This window comes from Procambarus clarkii, unplaced genomic scaffold, assembly GCF_040958095.1.
Source record: "Procambarus clarkii isolate CNS0578487 unplaced genomic scaffold, FALCON_Pclarkii_2.0 HiC_scaffold_1629, whole genome shotgun sequence".
Lineage (NCBI taxonomy): Eukaryota > Metazoa > Arthropoda > Malacostraca > Decapoda > Cambaridae > Procambarus > Procambarus clarkii.
Window position 1 is genome coordinate 6,613 of NW_027190656.1, and position 23,614 is coordinate 30,226.

The 23,614-nt window shown below is 44.4% G+C and overlaps 3 non-coding genes and 3 pseudogenes across 3 annotated transcripts; all 6 read left to right on the top strand.

Annotated features, from left to right (window-relative positions):
• The first annotated feature begins 381 nt into the window (after nt 1–381).
• LOC138362317 (U2 spliceosomal RNA) lies at nt 382–575 on the top strand. Its single transcript, XR_011227565.1, has one exon. It is a non-coding gene; the product is annotated as a U2 spliceosomal RNA (small nuclear RNA).
• A 2,591-nt stretch (nt 576–3,166) lies between these two features.
• Nucleotides 3,167–3,360, top strand: LOC138362318 (U2 spliceosomal RNA). Its single transcript, XR_011227566.1, has one exon. It is a non-coding gene; the product is annotated as a U2 spliceosomal RNA (small nuclear RNA).
• A 2,591-nt stretch (nt 3,361–5,951) lies between these two features.
• On the top strand, nt 5,952–6,145 carry LOC138362319 (U2 spliceosomal RNA). The gene has a single exon (XR_011227567.1). It is a non-coding gene; the product is annotated as a U2 spliceosomal RNA (small nuclear RNA).
• Nucleotides 6,146–9,481: 3,336 nt separating this feature from the next.
• Nucleotides 9,482–9,658, top strand: LOC138362312 (U2 spliceosomal RNA; annotated as a pseudogene).
• A 3,336-nt stretch (nt 9,659–12,994) lies between these two features.
• On the top strand, nt 12,995–13,171 carry LOC138362313 (U2 spliceosomal RNA; annotated as a pseudogene).
• Nucleotides 13,172–20,960: 7,789 nt separating this feature from the next.
• LOC138362314 (U2 spliceosomal RNA) lies at nt 20,961–21,137 on the top strand (annotated as a pseudogene).
• The last annotated feature ends 2,477 nt before the right edge of the window (nt 21,138–23,614 follow it).

Genomic DNA, 23,614 nt, shown 5'->3' on the forward strand with positions numbered 1-23,614 from the left:
TTTAATTCGTTATTGTACTTTTCAAAAGCTGTAGCTACCTTAAGACACATGACAAATGAAGGTTTATATATTAGAGTTAAGCGCTATACTCCCTGGCCAGGAGCGAATTCGTGAAACGCCACGCGAGTCTGTTTACCACTTTGCCGCCAGTTACATATTCACTACTCATGAACGAAACCATGTAATATCATGAATTTGCATATATATATAAATTCATTGATCAGGTAAGAAATAGTTAAAGCCTTTACTGCATGGCGTTTATATGTATGCTTGAATTCGAATATTACCCAACGATAATCACATGCCCTTTTGCAATTGAAACTCGCTACGTGGTTTCCAGCCGCAATTGTTGCCTGGTGTTGCAGAGCAACCATGACTCCTATCGCTTCTCGGCCTATCGGCTTAGATCAAAGTGTAGTATCTGTTCTTATCAGCTTTATATCTGATACGATCCCCATGTGGGATCCTTGATATTAAACTGATTTTTTGCAACATGGCGAAGTGCTAGGAGCTTGCTCCACCTTTGCCGCGGATCGGCCCGGTATTGCAGTACCTCTGGGATCGGTCCACTCCCTTCGGGGAGACCAAAAACAACCCTATCAACTAGTCAAAATCAAGTAGGAGACGATGATGTTAATTGGTTATGTACATTAATGAATCGTGTTAATTTGATTTGCAGTAATTACTTCACACCAGCCAGCATCGTATGAGGAAAAAACCTTGGAACGAGCAGCAGAAGTGAGTCGTCAGTCGAGTCCGGGTTTGATGGGTCGAAGCTGAACAACTGGAACGAGTTAGAGGGAAGGAAGGAAGGAAGGAAGGAAGGAAGGAAGGAAGGAAGGAAGGAAGGAAGGAAGGAAGGAAGGAAGGAAGGAGGAGAAAGAAGGAGAGTGAGGTGAGTAATATCATTTAATAACTTTAGATTAAAGATTATGTGCGAGCAGCAAATACGATGGTCGGTCGGTCTGGAAGGAAAGAAGTTGATTTTATGAATGGGGGGTTGCCAGTTAGTGCAATATTAATTGATTTTGTTTGTTTTCTGAGATAGGTTATATAGGGTGAAGTTTTTGTCTATTTATATAAGTGTGGAAACTGGTTTAGGTAGCTTAGTGGTTGGTTATGAAAAGGCTGGTAGAGATGGGTTGAATAGTGTTAGGCTTGTGTTTGCGTTTAGTGGAGAACTGGATTTGGTATTTAAATGGCATCTAATATGACGTGGTCATTGTGCAAATAAACTCTAAATCAACGGGTTTACTATGATCGAGAACCTAACTATAATAGTTACCCATTGTTGGCATGCTCTTCTCTTTTTTTACGAAATTACTTACTCACTCTCCCTTGTGAGTGTGGAGTGGTGTGTATATCACTCGGAATTCCTTAGTCGGCTTTGACAGCGAAATTATATTCACACACACATCAAGATCAGACGTTTATCTATTTAATTTACCATTGCTGCAATGTACCAATGCGTAATAAAGACGAAATTCGACTTGAGATGGAGGGAGGTGTTGCTTTGGTGTGGTCTTACACGGCAACTCAACGATCGTTTGCCACTTCCACGCTTGCCAGCCGGCCAGCCACTAGCCTCAAAGTGAATTCTAGTGTCTTGATTAGCTTTACAGTCCATCATTTACCTCAATACACACTAACAATGTGTATTTATATACTTCAATCGAGCATTCGATGCACATATTCACCTGTAATATATACGTCAACGAAACCCAGAACCCACCCAAGTTCAAGCACACCTGCACTCTCACCTCTCTCCATTTTAATGCTAGTTTCCTAATTAGATTTCAAATGATTCATTCACCTCTCTAAACGCCACCACCGTCCGTATATTTACATATTTTATTTAGGCAATGTATGCAGGCACACATTCATTCATTCATTCATTCATTCATTCATTCATTCATTCATTCATTCATTCATTCACGTAAAATAACGAATAAAATTGATATAGAATCTACTATAATTTGCAAAGCGACCAACCACCAAATGTCATTGTGAAAGCTAGTTTCGTAATTAGCTTTGCAATACTTCATTTACCTCCCTAAACACCAACAATGAGTGAGTATTTGTATACTCGGTAAAAGCGATGGATGGATTTCGTACACATTCACATATATTAAGCAATGAATTTGCAATAGTACCTACAGTACTCAGACTTCTCGAATTACTTACATCTTGTTATATCTTAACTTTGTTGTTCACTCAACAACAGAGTCGTTTTCCAGGGAATCACGTTATGTTAGATGATGCATCGCCTCGCCTCGCCTCGCCTCGCATGGCATCGAATCGCATGTCATTGCATCGCATCGCATTGAACTGCATGGTATTGAATCACAAGGCATTGAATGGCATGGCATGGCATGGCATGGCATGGCATGGCATGGCATGGCATGGCATGGCGTCACGTCTCTCGTCTCTAGTCTCTAGTCTCTAGTCTCTAGTCTCTCGTCTCTCGTCTCTCGTCTCTCGTCTCTCGTCTCTCGTCTCTCGTCTCTAGCCTCTAGCCTCTAGCCTCTAGCCTCTCGCCTCTCGCCTCTCGCCTCTCGCCTCTCGCTTCTCGTCACCCAGCCCTGCCTCACTTCGCCTCGTCTCCGGTTTATGAAAACGATGTATCAAGCAAAGTGTTAGATGTGAAAAAGTCGTGATATATATACAAAAATGTAATAGTTGGCGCGTAATAGTGCTGTTCGTTTTCTGTTATGGTATCAGAGAGAGAGAACGTCTCCTATTTATATTTGTTGACGAGCGTTGGCGATAACAGGCCCCTTGCACTTTTAATTCGTTATTGTACTTTTCAAAAGCTGTAGCTACCTTAAGACACATGACAAATGAAGGTTTATATATTAGAGTTAAGCGCTATACTCCCTGGCCAGGAGCGAATTCGTGAAACGCCACGCGAGTCTGTTTACCACTTTGCCGCCAGTTACATATTCACTACTCATGAACGAAACCATGTAATATCATGAATTTGCATATATATATAAATTCATTGATCAGGTAAGAAATAGTTAAAGCCTTTACTGCATGGCGTTTATATGTATGCTTGAATTCGAATATTACCCAACGATAATCACATGCCCTTTTGCAATTGAAACTCGCTACGTGGTTTCCAGCCGCAATTGTTGCCTGGTGTTGCAGAGCAACCATGACTCCTATCGCTTCTCGGCCTATCGGCTTAGATCAAAGTGTAGTATCTGTTCTTATCAGCTTTATATCTGATACGATCCCCATGTGGGATCCTTGATATTAAACTGATTTTTTGCAACATGGCGAAGTGCTAGGAGCTTGCTCCACCTTTGCCGCGGATCGGCCCGGTATTGCAGTACCTCTGGGATCGGTCCACTCCCTTCGGGGAGACCAAAAACAACCCTATCAACTAGTCAAAATCAAGTAGGAGACGATGATGTTAATTGGTTATGTACATTAATGAATCGTGTTAATTTGATTTGCAGTAATTACTTCACACCAGCCAGCATCGTATGAGGAAAAAACCTTGGAACGAGCAGCAGAAGTGAGTCGTCAGTCGAGTCCGGGTTTGATGGGTCGAAGCTGAACAACTGGAACGAGTTAGAGGGAAGGAAGGAAGGAAGGAAGGAAGGAAGGAAGGAAGGAAGGAAGGAAGGAAGGAAGGAAGGAAGGAAGGAAGGAGGAGAAAGAAGGAGAGTGAGGTGAGTAATATCATTTAATAACTTTAGATTAAAGATTATGTGCGAGCAGCAAATACGATGGTCGGTCGGTCTGGAAGGAAAGAAGTTGATTTTATGAATGGGGGGTTGCCAGTTAGTGCAATATTAATTGATTTTGTTTGTTTTCTGAGATAGGTTATATAGGGTGAAGTTTTTGTCTATTTATATAAGTGTGGAAACTGGTTTAGGTAGCTTAGTGGTTGGTTATGAAAAGGCTGGTAGAGATGGGTTGAATAGTGTTAGGCTTGTGTTTGCGTTTAGTGGAGAACTGGATTTGGTATTTAAATGGCATCTAATATGACGTGGTCATTGTGCAAATAAACTCTAAATCAACGGGTTTACTATGATCGAGAACCTAACTATAATAGTTACCCATTGTTGGCATGCTCTTCTCTTTTTTTACGAAATTACTTACTCACTCTCCCTTGTGAGTGTGGAGTGGTGTGTATATCACTCGGAATTCCTTAGTCGGCTTTGACAGCGAAATTATATTCACACACACATCAAGATCAGACGTTTATCTATTTAATTTACCATTGCTGCAATGTACCAATGCGTAATAAAGACGAAATTCGACTTGAGATGGAGGGAGGTGTTGCTTTGGTGTGGTCTTACACGGCAACTCAACGATCGTTTGCCACTTCCACGCTTGCCAGCCGGCCAGCCACTAGCCTCAAAGTGAATTCTAGTGTCTTGATTAGCTTTACAGTCCATCATTTACCTCAATACACACTAACAATGTGTATTTATATACTTCAATCGAGCATTCGATGCACATATTCACCTGTAATATATACGTCAACGAAACCCAGAACCCACCCAAGTTCAAGCACACCTGCACTCTCACCTCTCTCCATTTTAATGCTAGTTTCCTAATTAGATTTCAAATGATTCATTCACCTCTCTAAACGCCACCACCGTCCGTATATTTACATATTTTATTTAGGCAATGTATGCAGGCACACATTCATTCATTCATTCATTCATTCATTCATTCATTCATTCATTCATTCATTCATTCACGTAAAATAACGAATAAAATTGATATAGAATCTACTATAATTTGCAAAGCGACCAACCACCAAATGTCATTGTGAAAGCTAGTTTCGTAATTAGCTTTGCAATACTTCATTTACCTCCCTAAACACCAACAATGAGTGAGTATTTGTATACTCGGTAAAAGCGATGGATGGATTTCGTACACATTCACATATATTAAGCAATGAATTTGCAATAGTACCTACAGTACTCAGACTTCTCGAATTACTTACATCTTGTTATATCTTAACTTTGTTGTTCACTCAACAACAGAGTCGTTTTCCAGGGAATCACGTTATGTTAGATGATGCATCGCCTCGCCTCGCCTCGCCTCGCATGGCATCGAATCGCATGTCATTGCATCGCATCGCATTGAACTGCATGGTATTGAATCACAAGGCATTGAATGGCATGGCATGGCATGGCATGGCATGGCATGGCATGGCATGGCATGGCATGGCGTCACGTCTCTCGTCTCTAGTCTCTAGTCTCTAGTCTCTAGTCTCTCGTCTCTCGTCTCTCGTCTCTCGTCTCTCGTCTCTCGTCTCTCGTCTCTAGCCTCTAGCCTCTAGCCTCTAGCCTCTCGCCTCTCGCCTCTCGCCTCTCGCCTCTCGCTTCTCGTCACCCAGCCCTGCCTCACTTCGCCTCGTCTCCGGTTTATGAAAACGATGTATCAAGCAAAGTGTTAGATGTGAAAAAGTCGTGATATATATACAAAAATGTAATAGTTGGCGCGTAATAGTGCTGTTCGTTTTCTGTTATGGTATCAGAGAGAGAGAACGTCTCCTATTTATATTTGTTGACGAGCGTTGGCGATAACAGGCCCCTTGCACTTTTAATTCGTTATTGTACTTTTCAAAAGCTGTAGCTACCTTAAGACACATGACAAATGAAGGTTTATATATTAGAGTTAAGCGCTATACTCCCTGGCCAGGAGCGAATTCGTGAAACGCCACGCGAGTCTGTTTACCACTTTGCCGCCAGTTACATATTCACTACTCATGAACGAAACCATGTAATATCATGAATTTGCATATATATATAAATTCATTGATCAGGTAAGAAATAGTTAAAGCCTTTACTGCATGGCGTTTATATGTATGCTTGAATTCGAATATTACCCAACGATAATCACATGCCCTTTTGCAATTGAAACTCGCTACGTGGTTTCCAGCCGCAATTGTTGCCTGGTGTTGCAGAGCAACCATGACTCCTATCGCTTCTCGGCCTATCGGCTTAGATCAAAGTGTAGTATCTGTTCTTATCAGCTTTATATCTGATACGATCCCCATGTGGGATCCTTGATATTAAACTGATTTTTTGCAACATGGCGAAGTGCTAGGAGCTTGCTCCACCTTTGCCGCGGATCGGCCCGGTATTGCAGTACCTCTGGGATCGGTCCACTCCCTTCGGGGAGACCAAAAACAACCCTATCAACTAGTCAAAATCAAGTAGGAGACGATGATGTTAATTGGTTATGTACATTAATGAATCGTGTTAATTTGATTTGCAGTAATTACTTCACACCAGCCAGCATCGTATGAGGAAAAAACCTTGGAACGAGCAGCAGAAGTGAGTCGTCAGTCGAGTCCGGGTTTGATGGGTCGAAGCTGAACAACTGGAACGAGTTAGAGGGAAGGAAGGAAGGAAGGAAGGAAGGAAGGAAGGAAGGAAGGAAGGAAGGAAGGAAGGAAGGAAGGAAGGAAGGAGGAGAAAGAAGGAGAGTGAGGTGAGTAATATCATTTAATAACTTTAGATTAAAGATTATGTGCGAGCAGCAAATACGATGGTCGGTCGGTCTGGAAGGAAAGAAGTTGATTTTATGAATGGGGGGTTGCCAGTTAGTGCAATATTAATTGATTTTGTTTGTTTTCTGAGATAGGTTATATAGGGTGAAGTTTTTGTCTATTTATATAAGTGTGGAAACTGGTTTAGGTAGCTTAGTGGTTGGTTATGAAAAGGCTGGTAGAGATGGGTTGAATAGTGTTAGGCTTGTGTTTGCGTTTAGTGGAGAACTGGATTTGGTATTTAAATGGCATCTAATATGACGTGGTCATTGTGCAAATAAACTCTAAATCAACGGGTTTACTATGATCGAGAACCTAACTATAATAGTTACCCATTGTTGGCATGCTCTTCTCTTTTTTTACGAAATTACTTACTCACTCTCCCTTGTGAGTGTGGAGTGGTGTGTATATCACTCGGAATTCCTTAGTCGGCTTTGACAGCGAAATTATATTCACACACACATCAAGATCAGACGTTTATCTATTTAATTTACCATTGCTGCAATGTACCAATGCGTAATAAAGACGAAATTCGACTTGAGATGGAGGGAGGTGTTGCTTTGGTGTGGTCTTACACGGCAACTCAACGATCGTTTGCCACTTCCACGCTTGCCAGCCGGCCAGCCACTAGCCTCAAAGTGAATTCTAGTGTCTTGATTAGCTTTACAGTCCATCATTTACCTCAATACACACTAACAATGTGTATTTATATACTTCAATCGAGCATTCGATGCACATATTCACCTGTAATATATACGTCAACGAAACCCAGAACCCACCCAAGTTCAAGCACACCTGCACTCTCACCTCTCTCCATTTTAATGCTAGTTTCCTAATTAGATTTCAAATGATTCATTCACCTCTCTAAACGCCACCACCGTCCGTATATTTACATATTTTATTTAGGCAATGTATGCAGGCACACATTCATTCATTCATTCATTCATTCATTCATTCATTCATTCATTCATTCATTCATTCACGTAAAATAACGAATAAAATTGATATAGAATCTACTATAATTTGCAAAGCGACCAACCACCAAATGTCATTGTGAAAGCTAGTTTCGTAATTAGCTTTGCAATACTTCATTTACCTCCCTAAACACCAACAATGAGTGAGTATTTGTATACTCGGTAAAAGCGATGGATGGATTTCGTACACATTCACATATATTAAGCAATGAATTTGCAATAGTACCTACAGTACTCAGACTTCTCGAATTACTTACATCTTGTTATATCTTAACTTTGTTGTTCACTCAACAACAGAGTCGTTTTCCAGGGAATCACGTTATGTTAGATGATGCATCGCCTCGCCTCGCCTCGCCTCGCATGGCATCGAATCGCATGTCATTGCATCGCATCGCATTGAACTGCATGGTATTGAATCACAAGGCATTGAATGGCATGGCATGGCATGGCATGGCATGGCATGGCATGGCATGGCATGGCATGGCGTCACGTCTCTCGTCTCTAGTCTCTAGTCTCTAGTCTCTAGTCTCTCGTCTCTCGTCTCTCGTCTCTCGTCTCTCGTCTCTCGTCTCTCGTCTCTAGCCTCTAGCCTCTAGCCTCTAGCCTCTCGCCTCTCGCCTCTCGCCTCTCGCCTCTCGCTTCTCGTCACCCAGCCCTGCCTCACTTCGCCTCGTCTCCGGTTTATGAAAACGATGTATCAAGCAAAGTGTTAGATGTGAAAAAGTCGTGATATATATACAAAAATGTAATAGTTGGCGCGTAATAGTGCTGTTCGTTTTCTGTTATGGTATCAGAGAGAGAGAACGTCTCCTATTTATATTTGTTGACGAGCGTTGGCGATAACAGGCCCCTTGCACTTTTAATTCGTTATTGTACTTTTCAAAAGCTGTAGCTACCTTAAGACACATGACAAATGAAGGTTTATATATTAGAGTTAAGCGCTATACTCCCTGGCCAGGAGCGAATTCGTGAAACGCCACGCGAGTCTGTTTACCACTTTGCCGCCAGTTACATATTCACTACTCATGAACGAAACCATGTAATATCATGAATTTGCATATATATATAAATTCATTGATCAGGTAAGAAATAGTTAAAGCCTTTACTGCATGGCGTTTATATGTATGCTTGAATTCGAATATTACCCAACGATAATCACATGCCCTTTTGCAATTGAAACTCGCTACGTGGTTTCCAGCCGCAATTGTTGCCTGGTGTTGCAGAGCAACCATGACTCCTATCGCTTCTCGGCCTATCGGCTTAGATCAAAGTGTAGTACAAGAACTGCCGACGATGCGCCTGGCAAAATGAAACTTTGCCACATGTCATGTGTCACTGCATGACATACTCGGACGCCTACAGAAGACGCCACAACGCCTTGGTGGACAGGATCAAGACAGCCGCCTTGGGACGCCACTGGAAAGTGACAGCAGAAAACCAGCGAGTTCCAAGAGCAGACAGTGTTCTGAAGCCCGACCTCGTCATTGAGAAGGACAACGAACTGCTGATCATAGATGTCACCTGCCCCTTCGAGAACACGGAAGCCGCCTTCACGGAAGCTCGGACCGAAAAGGAGATGAAGTACGCCGACCTCGCCGCCGAGATGAGGGCCCTGCCGCGGTACAACAGAGTGACCGTCCACGCCTTCATCGTAGGACCCCTAGGATCGTACGACCCCCACAACGAGCGTCTGATGAAGAGATTGGCTTCGAAGAAGTACCTCGCGACCTTCAGGAAGCTGTGTGTGAGCGACGCCATCAGATGGTCGAGGATGCGGTACATCGAGCACATCACTGGAGCACGACAGTATGAATGATTTGTATAATATGTATATTAGCTTGTATGTAAAATTTTGTATTGTATAAATGTTAGGCTCAAAAATAATTCACACTATGTAACTTGTCTAAAAGCTCCTTTGTAAACCTTAGCTTTTGCTGTAAAATGTTAAGCTAGGCTACATGAAAGCATTGTAAAAAGACACTCTGTACCATTTTTTGAAAATAAAATCTGTTCTTATCAGCTTTATATCTGATACGATCCCCATGTGGGATCCTTGATATTAAACTGATTTTTTGCAACATGGCGAAGTGCTAGGAGCTTGCTCCACCTTTGCCGCGGATCGGCCCGGTATTGCAGTACCTCTGGGATCGGTCCACTCCCTTCGGGGAGACCAAAAACAACCCTATCAACTAGTCAAAATCAAGTAGGAGACGATGATGTTAATTGGTTATGTACATTAATGAATCGTGTTAATTTGATTTGCAGTAATTACTTCACACCAGCCAGCATCGTATGAGGAAAAAACCTTGGAACGAGCAGCAGAAGTGAGTCGTCAGTCGAGTCCGGGTTTGATGGGTCGAAGCTGAACAACTGGAACGAGTTAGAGGGAAGGAAGGAAGGAAGGAAGGAAGGAAGGAAGGAAGGAAGGAAGGAAGGAAGGAAGGAAGGAAGGAAGGAAGGAGGAGAAAGAAGGAGAGTGAGGTGAGTAATATCATTTAATAACTTTAGATTAAAGATTATGTGCGAGCAGCAAATACGATGGTCGGTCGGTCTGGAAGGAAAGAAGTTGATTTTATGAATGGGGGGTTGCCAGTTAGTGCAATATTAATTGATTTTGTTTGTTTTCTGAGATAGGTTATATAGGGTGAAGTTTTTGTCTATTTATATAAGTGTGGAAACTGGTTTAGGTAGCTTAGTGGTTGGTTATGAAAAGGCTGGTAGAGATGGGTTGAATAGTGTTAGGCTTGTGTTTGCGTTTAGTGGAGAACTGGATTTGGTATTTAAATGGCATCTAATATGACGTGGTCATTGTGCAAATAAACTCTAAATCAACGGGTTTACTATGATCGAGAACCTAACTATAATAGTTACCCATTGTTGGCATGCTCTTCTCTTTTTTTACGAAATTACTTACTCACTCTCCCTTGTGAGTGTGGAGTGGTGTGTATATCACTCGGAATTCCTTAGTCGGCTTTGACAGCGAAATTATATTCACACACACATCAAGATCAGACGTTTATCTATTTAATTTACCATTGCTGCAATGTACCAATGCGTAATAAAGACGAAATTCGACTTGAGATGGAGGGAGGTGTTGCTTTGGTGTGGTCTTACACGGCAACTCAACGATCGTTTGCCACTTCCACGCTTGCCAGCCGGCCAGCCACTAGCCTCAAAGTGAATTCTAGTGTCTTGATTAGCTTTACAGTCCATCATTTACCTCAATACACACTAACAATGTGTATTTATATACTTCAATCGAGCATTCGATGCACATATTCACCTGTAATATATACGTCAACGAAACCCAGAACCCACCCAAGTTCAAGCACACCTGCACTCTCACCTCTCTCCATTTTAATGCTAGTTTCCTAATTAGATTTCAAATGATTCATTCACCTCTCTAAACGCCACCACCGTCCGTATATTTACATATTTTATTTAGGCAATGTATGCAGGCACACATTCATTCATTCATTCATTCATTCATTCATTCATTCATTCATTCATTCATTCATTCACGTAAAATAACGAATAAAATTGATATAGAATCTACTATAATTTGCAAAGCGACCAACCACCAAATGTCATTGTGAAAGCTAGTTTCGTAATTAGCTTTGCAATACTTCATTTACCTCCCTAAACACCAACAATGAGTGAGTATTTGTATACTCGGTAAAAGCGATGGATGGATTTCGTACACATTCACATATATTAAGCAATGAATTTGCAATAGTACCTACAGTACTCAGACTTCTCGAATTACTTACATCTTGTTATATCTTAACTTTGTTGTTCACTCAACAACAGAGTCGTTTTCCAGGGAATCACGTTATGTTAGATGATGCATCGCCTCGCCTCGCCTCGCCTCGCATGGCATCGAATCGCATGTCATTGCATCGCATCGCATTGAACTGCATGGTATTGAATCACAAGGCATTGAATGGCATGGCATGGCATGGCATGGCATGGCATGGCATGGCATGGCATGGCATGGCGTCACGTCTCTCGTCTCTAGTCTCTAGTCTCTAGTCTCTAGTCTCTCGTCTCTCGTCTCTCGTCTCTCGTCTCTCGTCTCTCGTCTCTCGTCTCTAGCCTCTAGCCTCTAGCCTCTAGCCTCTCGCCTCTCGCCTCTCGCCTCTCGCCTCTCGCTTCTCGTCACCCAGCCCTGCCTCACTTCGCCTCGTCTCCGGTTTATGAAAACGATGTATCAAGCAAAGTGTTAGATGTGAAAAAGTCGTGATATATATACAAAAATGTAATAGTTGGCGCGTAATAGTGCTGTTCGTTTTCTGTTATGGTATCAGAGAGAGAGAACGTCTCCTATTTATATTTGTTGACGAGCGTTGGCGATAACAGGCCCCTTGCACTTTTAATTCGTTATTGTACTTTTCAAAAGCTGTAGCTACCTTAAGACACATGACAAATGAAGGTTTATATATTAGAGTTAAGCGCTATACTCCCTGGCCAGGAGCGAATTCGTGAAACGCCACGCGAGTCTGTTTACCACTTTGCCGCCAGTTACATATTCACTACTCATGAACGAAACCATGTAATATCATGAATTTGCATATATATATAAATTCATTGATCAGGTAAGAAATAGTTAAAGCCTTTACTGCATGGCGTTTATATGTATGCTTGAATTCGAATATTACCCAACGATAATCACATGCCCTTTTGCAATTGAAACTCGCTACGTGGTTTCCAGCCGCAATTGTTGCCTGGTGTTGCAGAGCAACCATGACTCCTATCGCTTCTCGGCCTATCGGCTTAGATCAAAGTGTAGTACAAGAACTGCCGACGATGCGCCTGGCAAAATGAAACTTTGCCACATGTCATGTGTCACTGCATGACATACTCGGACGCCTACAGAAGACGCCACAACGCCTTGGTGGACAGGATCAAGACAGCCGCCTTGGGACGCCACTGGAAAGTGACAGCAGAAAACCAGCGAGTTCCAAGAGCAGACAGTGTTCTGAAGCCCGACCTCGTCATTGAGAAGGACAACGAACTGCTGATCATAGATGTCACCTGCCCCTTCGAGAACACGGAAGCCGCCTTCACGGAAGCTCGGACCGAAAAGGAGATGAAGTACGCCGACCTCGCCGCCGAGATGAGGGCCCTGCCGCGGTACAACAGAGTGACCGTCCACGCCTTCATCGTAGGACCCCTAGGATCGTACGACCCCCACAACGAGCGTCTGATGAAGAGATTGGCTTCGAAGAAGTACCTCGCGACCTTCAGGAAGCTGTGTGTGAGCGACGCCATCAGATGGTCGAGGATGCGGTACATCGAGCACATCACTGGAGCACGACAGTATGAATGATTTGTATAATATGTATATTAGCTTGTATGTAAAATTTTGTATTGTATAAATGTTAGGCTCAAAAATAATTCACACTATGTAACTTGTCTAAAAGCTCCTTTGTAAACCTTAGCTTTTGCTGTAAAATGTTAAGCTAGGCTACATGAAAGCATTGTAAAAAGACACTCTGTACCATTTTTTGAAAATAAAATCTGTTCTTATCAGCTTTATATCTGATACGATCCCCATGTGGGATCCTTGATATTAAACTGATTTTTTGCAACATGGCGAAGTGCTAGGAGCTTGCTCCACCTTTGCCGCGGATCGGCCCGGTATTGCAGTACCTCTGGGATCGGTCCACTCCCTTCGGGGAGACCAAAAACAACCCTATCAACTAGTCAAAATCAAGTAGGAGACGATGATGTTAATTGGTTATGTACATTAATGAATCGTGTTAATTTGATTTGCAGTAATTACTTCACACCAGCCAGCATCGTATGAGGAAAAAACCTTGGAACGAGCAGCAGAAGTGAGTCGTCAGTCGAGTCCGGGTTTGATGGGTCGAAGCTGAACAACTGGAACGAGTTAGAGGGAAGGAAGGAAGGAAGGAAGGAAGGAAGGAAGGAAGGAAGGAAGGAAGGAAGGAAGGAAGGAAGGAAGGAAGGAGGAGAAAGAAGGAGAGTGAGGTGAGTAATATCATTTAATAACTTTAGATTAAAGATTATGTGCGAGCAGCAAATACGATGGTCGGTCGGTCTGGAAGGAAAGAAGTTGATTTTATGAATGGGGGGTTGCCAGTTAGTGCAATATTAATTGATTTTGTTTGTTTTCTGAGATAGGTTATATAGGGTGAAGTTTTTGTCTATTTATATAAGTGTGGAAACTGGTTTAGGTAGCTTAGTGGTTGGTTATGAAAAGGCTGGTAGAGATGGGTTGAATAGTGTTAGGCTTGTGTTTGCGTTTAGTGGAGAACTGGATTTGGTATTTAAATGGCATCTAATATGACGTGGTCATTGTGCAAATAAACTCTAAATCAACGGGTTTACTATGATCGAGAACCTAACTATAATAGTTACCCATTGTTGGCATGCTCTTCTCTTTTTTTACGAAATTACTTACTCACTCTCCCTTGTGAGTGTGGAGTGGTGTGTATATCACTCGGAATTCCTTAGTCGGCTTTGACAGCGAAATTATATTCACACACACATCAAGATCAGACGTTTATCTATTTAATTTACCATTGCTGCAATGTACCAATGCGTAATAAAGACGAAATTCGACTTGAGATGGAGGGAGGTGTTGCTTTGGTGTGGTCTTACACGGCAACTCAACGATCGTTTGCCACTTCCACGCTTGCCAGCCGGCCAGCCACTAGCCTCAAAGTGAATTCTAGTGTCTTGATTAGCTTTACAGTCCATCATTTACCTCAATACACACTAACAATGTGTATTTATATACTTCAATCGAGCATTCGATGCACATATTCACCTGTAATATATACGTCAACGAAACCCAGAACCCACCCAAGTTCAAGCACACCTGCACTCTCACCTCTCTCCATTTTAATGCTAGTTTCCTAATTAGATTTCAAATGATTCATTCACCTCTCTAAACGCCACCACCGTCCGTATATTTACATATTTTATTTAGGCAATGTATGCAGGCACACATTCATTCATTCATTCATTCATTCATTCATTCATTCATTCATTCATTCATTCATTCACGTAAAATAACGAATAAAATTGATATAGAATCTACTATAATTTGCAAAGCGACCAACCACCAAATGTCATTGTGAAAGCTAGTTTCGTAATTAGCTTTGCAATACTTCATTTACCTCCCTAAACACCAACAATGAGTGAGTATTTGTATACTCGGTAAAAGCGATGGATGGATTTCGTACACATTCACATATATTAAGCAATGAATTTGCAATAGTACCTACAGTACTCAGACTTCTCGAATTACTTACATCTTGTTATATCTTAACTTTGTTGTTCACTCAACAACAGAGTCGTTTTCCAGGGAATCACGTTATGTTAGATGATGCATCGCCTCGCCTCGCCTCGCCTCGCATGGCATCGAATCGCATGTCATTGCATCGCATCGCATTGAACTGCATGGTATTGAATCACAAGGCATTGAATGGCATGGCATGGCATGGCATGGCATGGCATGGCATGGCATGGCATGGCATGGCGTCACGTCTCTCGTCTCTAGTCTCTAGTCTCTAGTCTCTAGTCTCTAGTCTCTCGTCTCTCGTCTCTCGTCTCTCGTCTCTCGTCTCTCGTCTCTCGTCTCTAGCCTCTAGCCTCTAGCCTCTAGCCTCTCGCCTCTCGCCTCTCGCCTCTCGCCTCTCGCTTCTCGTCACCCAGCCCTGCCTCACTTCGCCTCGTCTCCGGTTTATGAAAACGATGTATCAAGCAAAGTGTTAGATGTGAAAAAGTCGTGATATATATACAAAAATGTAATAGTTGGCGCGTAATAGTGCTGTTCGTTTTCTGTTATGGTATCAGAGAGAGAGAACGTCTCCTATTTATATTTGTTGACGAGCGTTGGCGATAACAGGCCCCTTGCACTTTTAATTCGTTATTGTACTTTTCAAAAGCTGTAGCTACCTTAAGACACATGACAAATGAAGGTTTATATATTAGAGTTAAGCGCTATACTCCCTGGCCAGGAGCGAATTCGTGAAACGCCACGCGAGTCTGTTTACCACTTTGCCGCCAGTTACATATTCACTACTCATGAACGAAACCATGTAATATCATGAATTTGCATATATATATAAATTCATTGATCAGGTAAGAAATAGTTAAAGCCTTTACTGCATGGCGTTTATATGTATGCTTGAATTCGAATATTACCCAACGATAATCACATGCCCTTTTGCAATTGAAACTCGCTACGTGGTTTCCAGCCGCAATTGTTGCCTGGTGTTGCAGAGCAACCATGACTCCTATCGCTTCTCGGCCTATCGGCTTAGATCAAAGTGTAGTAATCAAGCCTCAAGTGGTTCAAAGGTACCCTGCTACGTCGTTATTAGTGCGCTGAGTCCACTGAAAGCGATAGTCATGTAGCTACAGGAGCTTGCTTTGCCATTGATTGGCTTGCTACACCCCTTGCGGGTTGGCATCCCAGGTCTGTTGAGCACAAGAGTAGCTGGCTGAACTCTTGTCTAGTGATGCACACTTAGTGTGCATTGCTCACTTGCTTTTGCAGTGCTCACAGACCACCCCCGACCGACCTGCCCCCCCTCTCATCAGGCCATGTTCTCCTGTTGAGGGGCTCGGCGAGGCCGGCCCTGATACGTGGGACTTCCATGCTTTTTCCGAGTAAGATTGACCCCTACTGCGAGGATCCCGTTGCCACTCCTATATGCTGCCACTCCTATATCCAGCAACGGCCCTAACACACTGGACTTTATTGCTCGCTGAAATGAGCTGCCGCCCAATATAAGCAGCAAGCAGATGTCTTAGAAGAAAGAAGGAGATGCAAGCAGATGTCTTAGAAGAAAGAAGAAGATGTTGGAAGAAGAAGATGTCTTAGAAGAAAGAAAAAGATGTTGGAAGAAGACGACTTCAGCAGTGATGACGACTTCAGGATAGACGACTTCATGAACTTCAGGAACTACAAATTCAGGAAAATTACAGATGAAGCTGACGCCTTCTTTGAGGGAACACAGCGCTCCACCATCGACCTGCCTGAGCCTACACCTCGAGTCCGAGACCGTGGACTCCAGCTCCAGGACCCACCTCCAGCCCCATTCCGCTTCAGGATCCCCCCAGACGATGCTGATGGCTTCTACAATGGAACGCAGCGCTCCCTCATCGACCTGCCTGAGCCTACCCCTCCAGTTCGAGACCCTAGACTCCAGCCTCAGCTCCTGGACCCGCCTCCAACTCAATTCCGCTTCAGGAGCCTCCCAGATGATGCTGATGGCTTCTACAATGGAACACAGCGCTCCCTCATCGAATCACCAGAGCTTACACCCCGGGACCAAGTTCCTGGGCTCCAGCTCCAGGACCCGCCTCCAGTCAATGAGGAGTTCCAGCCACCGACACTGCCTGCAGATGAAGAAGAAGAGTCCCAGCCACCGACACTGCCTGCAGATGAAGAAGAAGAGTTCCAGCCGCCGCCCCGAGTTGAGGAAGAGCTTCAGCCACTTAGGCTGTCTCCAGTTGGTGAAGAAACTGATGTAGAGATACAGTCATCGTTTCTGCCTGATGAAGAGAACCAGCCGCCAACACCACCCAGGGCAGAAGATGGAAGTGTAGAAGAGCTTCAGTCCTTGGGCCCGCCTCCTCCCCAGCAAGACCCCCAACCAGCTACCCTCAGCCAGCAAATTGGAGAACTTATCAACCAGGGAAGGAACGACCAACTCGCCCCTGTAGCAGATGAAGAAGATGCAGATGGACAGACCCTTGTGCGACAACCCCAACGAGATGGAGAAGTGCTCATCACTTGGTTCCCCCTGCCCCCTTACTTCAGCTGCCCTGAGACGTTTTGCCATAAGAAGTATACTGGATGTGTATGGACAAGCAAGCAGCAGTCACTCACCCGCCACCTTCGAGAAATCCATACCCTACCAATAACCTCGACTATTCAGAAGTGTGCAGGTTGCTCTGAAACCTTAGGACTCCGCCCAACCAGACACAAATGCCAAGCATTACGACGATTCTTTGAAGGCAGACCCCAAGCAGAAGAAGAAGTTAGACACCATTTCCAGTGTCCCACATGTACTTCAAGCTTCACCACCAAAACAGGGCTCAACAACCATCGCAGAACCCACCGACAACAAGATGCAGTGGCCCGCCGACGACCCAGACCTAACTCCCCACCCAACCCACAGCCTGCCCAGTCCTCACCTTCCTCCTCCTCCTCCTCTCCTCGATCCTCACCCAACCCCCAGTCTGCCCAGTCCTCACCTGCCCCCTCTCCTCATCCACCGCCCAGCCCACAGTCTGCCTACTCCACACCAGTCTCCTCTCCAGCCCATCCTGCACCTGACAACCCTCTAACCCAACACCACCTGCCTCAGCAACAAATCCCCCCCCATCCTTCCCCCCTACCCCCTCTCCCCCCTCTTAGCCCTCTTCCAGAGCCTGATGATGACGCCCCGCTGTCTCCAGCCTCCAACACTGACAACCAAGACCAGTCACAACCCCAAGATGATGATGATGGTGGAGACGACGCCGGCGATGAAGAACAAGACCAACCCCAACAACAAGAGGAGAATGTTCCAGATGAAGCTGAGGAACATTGGTTATTAGAAGAATTCTCTGCGCCCCTGCACAATCTCCTCCACCACCCAGACTGGGACGCCTTCACCGAGCTTCTGCAGCAGATAACAACAACAATGCAGGAGCACTTCAAGATCCAAACTGATGGTAGTTCGACGACTTCAACCCCAATCGACGTCAACGACTGTGCTGCCATACAACGACTCTACAGAAGAAATCGGAGGAGGGCAATCAGATTGATCACGACAGGTGAAAGTGCCCGCTGCGCCATTCCCAAGGAACGAGTCGAAGAGCACTTTACCCGCACACTTAGTGCACAAGACCCCCTCCAAAACTTTGACATCATCACTGCCATTCCTGAACCACCTGAAGACCGCACAGAAATGGACACAGGAGAGTTTCGAGAACGTGAAGTAGCAACAAGACTCTCCAGAACAGAAAACACCGCTCCAGGAGACGACAGACTTACATACAGCCACTGGAAGCGAGCAGACCCAGAATGCCGTGTCATCACAGCAATCTTCAACATCTGCTTGAGTCAACAGAGGATCCCAGAGGCCTGGAAGTCTTCCCGGACAGTGCTCATCCCCAAGCCAGGCGACCCAGACGACATCACGAACTGGAGACCCATTGCACTCTGCCGCACCATATACAAGCTGTATACTGGCTGCCTCTCATCAAGACTACGAAACTGGATCGTGGAGAACAAAGTGCTGTGCCCTGCCCAGAAAGGATTCATGCCGACTGACGGAGTTTTAGAACATAACTTCGTCCTACAACACTACCTGGATGCAGCAAGAACAGGGCATGGCAATAAGGACATATACATCGCTTCCTTAGACATCACCAACGCCTTCGGCTCAGTCCCAACTGAGCTCATCTCTGCAGCACTCCAGAGGATGGGAGCTGGAGATGACTTCTTAGCAGTCGTCAACAGCATCACCAACGGAAACACCACAAGGATTATGACAACCGGCGGCGAAACAGCAGAGATCCCAGCCAACTGTGGAGTCAGACAAGGATGCCCAATTAGTGGACTCCTCTTCAACATCGCAATAGAAGATATTCTGAGGACCGCAATCAACACAGGACTCGAAGCTGACCCTGACCTGAAACACCCCTGCCTAGCATATGCTGACGACATCACCTTGCTAGCCGGGACAGAAGAGAGGTTGCAAGCTCTACTGAACACAGTTGGAAGAGCCTGCCAAGCTGCAAACCTCACACTTAACCCGAACAAGTGCTACTCCATGCACTTGTCAGGACAGACACCAGTGGGTCTGAGAGAAACCCAGTTCCAGATTGCCGGAAGAAACATACAGTATCGACTTGGGGGAGAACACTCCAAGTTCTTGGGACGCCCTGTCGGCTTCCAGCTGATGTCTGGAGACTCCTCAATCGACGAGTACATTGAACTTGGGAAGAAAGTCCTCATGAGCAAGTTGGCCCCATGGCAGAGACTCGACGCACTGAAGACATTTGTTTTCTCCTCGACAGTCTTTGCCATGAGGACTTGGCAGTTTAAGAAGACCACTTGGACCAAACTGGACGACGCATTGAAACCCCACATCAAGAAGACCCTCTACCTACCAAGCCGCGCAGCCAACGGATACCTGTATGGCAGCACACGAGCAGGATCCTGTGGGATCCCTCTAGCAGCAGAAGACTCCGACCTATTCCTAATCGACACTGCATTCAAACTCCTAAACTCGCCAGATGTTGATACAAGGGATATCGCACGAGAAGACTGCCGCCTCGTAGTTGCAAAAAGAAGACAAGAAGAAGAAGAAGAAGTAACTCCTGAACATGTCTGCTCCTATCTCTCCAAGGCCGAACTACCTGGAAGATCCAGCACTATCCAAACCATCTGGTCTCGGGCAAGAGATGCCTCTGGAAGAATGGAAACGACATGGACAGCTGATGGAGAAAACATCTCCATAACCTGTGGTGACAAGACCTTGAAGGCTGCTGCAAGAAGAATTGTAGCCAGAACCATCAGAAACCATCACAGACAACTTCGCGACGCCCGCCTACACACCCTGCGAGACCAAGGAAAGGCGATGTGTGTAGTGTCTCAAGAAAAAGCCTCCTCCCACTTCATGAGAGAGGGGGAGTACACAACGTTTGCTGACTGGCGCTTCATTCACCGAGCAAGGTTGAACTTGCTTCCCCTGAATGGAGCCACCCGACGACCAAACACCAACAAGAACTGCCGACGATGCGCCTGGCAAAATGAAACTTTGCCACATGTCATGTGTCACTGCATGACATACTCGGACGCCTACAGAAGACGCCACAACGCCTTGGTGGACAGGATCAAGACAGCCGCCTTGGGACGCCACTGGAAAGTGACAGCAGAAAACCAGCGAGTTCCAAGAGCAGACAGTGTTCTGAAGCCCGACCTCGTCATTGAGAAGGACAACGAACTGCTGATCATAGATGTCACCTGCCCCTTCGAGAACACGGAAGCCGCCTTCACGGAAGCTCGGACCGAAAAGGAGATGAAGTACGCCGACCTCGCCGCCGAGATGAGGGCCCTGCCGCGGTACAACAGAGTGACCGTCCACGCCTTCATCGTAGGACCCCTAGGATCGTACGACCCCCACAACGAGCGTCTGATGAAGAGATTGGCTTCGAAGAAGTACCTCGCGACCTTCAGGAAGCTGTGTGTGAGCGACGCCATCAGATGGTCGAGGATGCGGTACATCGAGCACATCACTGGAGCACGACAGTATGAATGATTTGTATAATATGTATATTAGCTTGTATGTAAAATTTTGTATTGTATAAATGTTAGGCTCAAAAATAATTCACACTATGTAACTTGTCTAAAAGCTCCTTTGTAAACCTTAGCTTTTGCTGTAAAATGTTAAGCTAGGCTACATGAAAGCATTGTAAAAAGACACTCTGTACCATTTTTTGAAAATAAAATCTGTTCTTATCAGCTTTATATCTGATACGATCCCCATGTGGGATCCTTGATATTAAACTGATTTTTTGCAACATGGCGAAGTGCTAGGAGCTTGCTCCACCTTTGCCGCGGATCGGCCCGGTATTGCAGTACCTCTGGGATCGGTCCACTCCCTTCGGGGAGACCAAAAACAACCCTATCAACTAGTCAAAATCAAGTAGGAGACGATGATGTTAATTGGTTATGTACATTAATGAATCGTGTTAATTTGATTTGCAGTAATTACTTCACACCAGCCAGCATCGTATGAGGAAAAAACCTTGGAACGAGCAGCAGAAGTGAGTCGTCAGTCGAGTCCGGGTTTGATGGGTCGAAGCTGAACAACTGGAACGAGTTAGAGGGAAGGAAGGAAGGAAGGAAGGAAGGAAGGAAGGAAGGAAGGAAGGAAGGAAGGAAGGAAGGAAGGAAGGAGGAGAAAGAAGGAGAGTGAGGTGAGTAATATCATTTAATAACTTTAGATTAAAGATTATGTGCGAGCAGCAAATACGATGGTCGGTCGGTCTGGAAGGAAAGAAGTTGATTTTATGAATGGGGGGTTGCCAGTTAGTGCAATATTAATTGATTTTGTTTGTTTTCTGAGATAGGTTATATAGGGTGAAGTTTTTGTCTATTTATATAAGTGTGGAAACTGGTTTAGGTAGCTTAGTGGTTGGTTATGAAAAGGCTGGTAGAGATGGGTTGAATAGTGTTAGGCTTGTGTTTGCGTTTAGTGGAGAACTGGATTTGGTATTTAAATGGCATCTAATATGACGTGGTCATTGTGCAAATAAACTCTAAATCAACGGGTTTACTATGATCGAGAACCTAACTATAATAGTTACCCATTGTTGGCATGCTCTTCTCTTTTTTTACGAAATTACTTACTCACTCTCCCTTGTGAGTGTGGAGTGGTGTGTATATCACTCGGAATTCCTTAGTCGGCTTTGACAGCGAAATTATATTCACACACACATCAAGATCAGACGTTTATCTATTTAATTTACCATTGCTGCAATGTACCAATGCGTAATAAAGACGAAATTCGACTTGAGATGGAGGGAGGTGTTGCTTTGGTGTGGTCTTACACGGCAACTCAACGATCGTTTGCCACTTCCACGCTTGCCAGCCGGCCAGCCACTAGCCTCAAAGTGAATTCTAGTGTCTTGATTAGCTTTACAGTCCATCATTTACCTCAATACACACTAACAATGTGTATTTATATACTTCAATCGAGCATTCGATGCACATATTCACCTGTAATATATACGTCAACGAAACCCAGAACCCACCCAAGTTCAAGCACACCTGCACTCTCACCTCTCTCCATTTTAATGCTAGTTTCCTAATTAGATTTCAAATGATTCATTCACCTCTCTAAACGCCACCACCGTCCGTATATTTACATATTTTATTTAGGCAATGTATGCAGGCACACATTCATTCATTCATTCATTCATTCATTCATTCATTCATTCATTCATTCATTCATTCACGTAAAATAACGAATAAAATTGATATAGAATCTACTATAATTTGCAAAGCGACCAACCACCAAATGTCATTGTGAAAGCTAGTTTCGTAATTAGCTTTGCAATACTTCATTTACCTCCCTAAACACCAACAATGAGTGAGTATTTGTATACTCGGTAAAAGCGATGGATGGATTTCGTACACATTCACATATATTAAGCAATGAATTTGCAATAGTACCTACAGTACTCAGACTTCTCGAATTACTTACATCTTGTTATATCTTAACTTTGTTGTTCACTCAACAACAGAGTCGTTTTCCAGGGAATCACGTTATGTTAGATGATGCATCGCCTCGCCTCGCCTCGCCTCGCATGGCATCGAATCGCATGTCATTGCATCGCATCGCATTGAACTGCATGGTATTGAATCACAAGGCATTGAATGGCATGGCATGGCATGGCATGGCATGGCATGGCATGGCATGGCATGGCATGGCGTCACGTCTCTCGTCTCTAGTCTCTAGTCTCTAGTCTCTCGTCTCTCGTCTCTCGTCTCTCGTCTCTCGTCTCTCGTCTCTCGTCTCTCGTCTCTCGTCTCTCGTCTCTAGCCTCTAGCCTCTAGCCTCTAGCCTCTCGCCTCTCGCCTCTCGCCTCTCGCCTCTCGCTTCTCGTCACCCAGCCCTGCCTCACTTCGCCTCGTCTCCGGTTTATGAAAACGATGTATCAAGCAAAGTGTTAGATGTGAAAAAGTCGTGATATATATACAAAAATGTAATAGTTGGCGCGTAATAGTGCTGTTCGTTTTCTGTTATGGTATCAGAGAGAGAGAACGTCTCCTATTTATATTTGTTGACGAGCGTTGGCGATAACAGGCCCCTTGCACTTTTAATTCGTTATTGTACTTTTCAAAAGCTGTAGCTACCTTAAGACACATGACAAATGAAGGTTTATATATTAGAGTTAAGCGCTATACTCCCTGGCCAGGAGCGAATTCGTGAAACGCCACGCGAGTCTGTTTACCACTTTGCCGCCAGTTACATATTCACTACTCATGAACGAAACCATGTAATATCATGAATTTGCATATATATATAAATTCATTGATCAGGTAAGAAATAGTTAAAGCCTTTACTGCATGGCG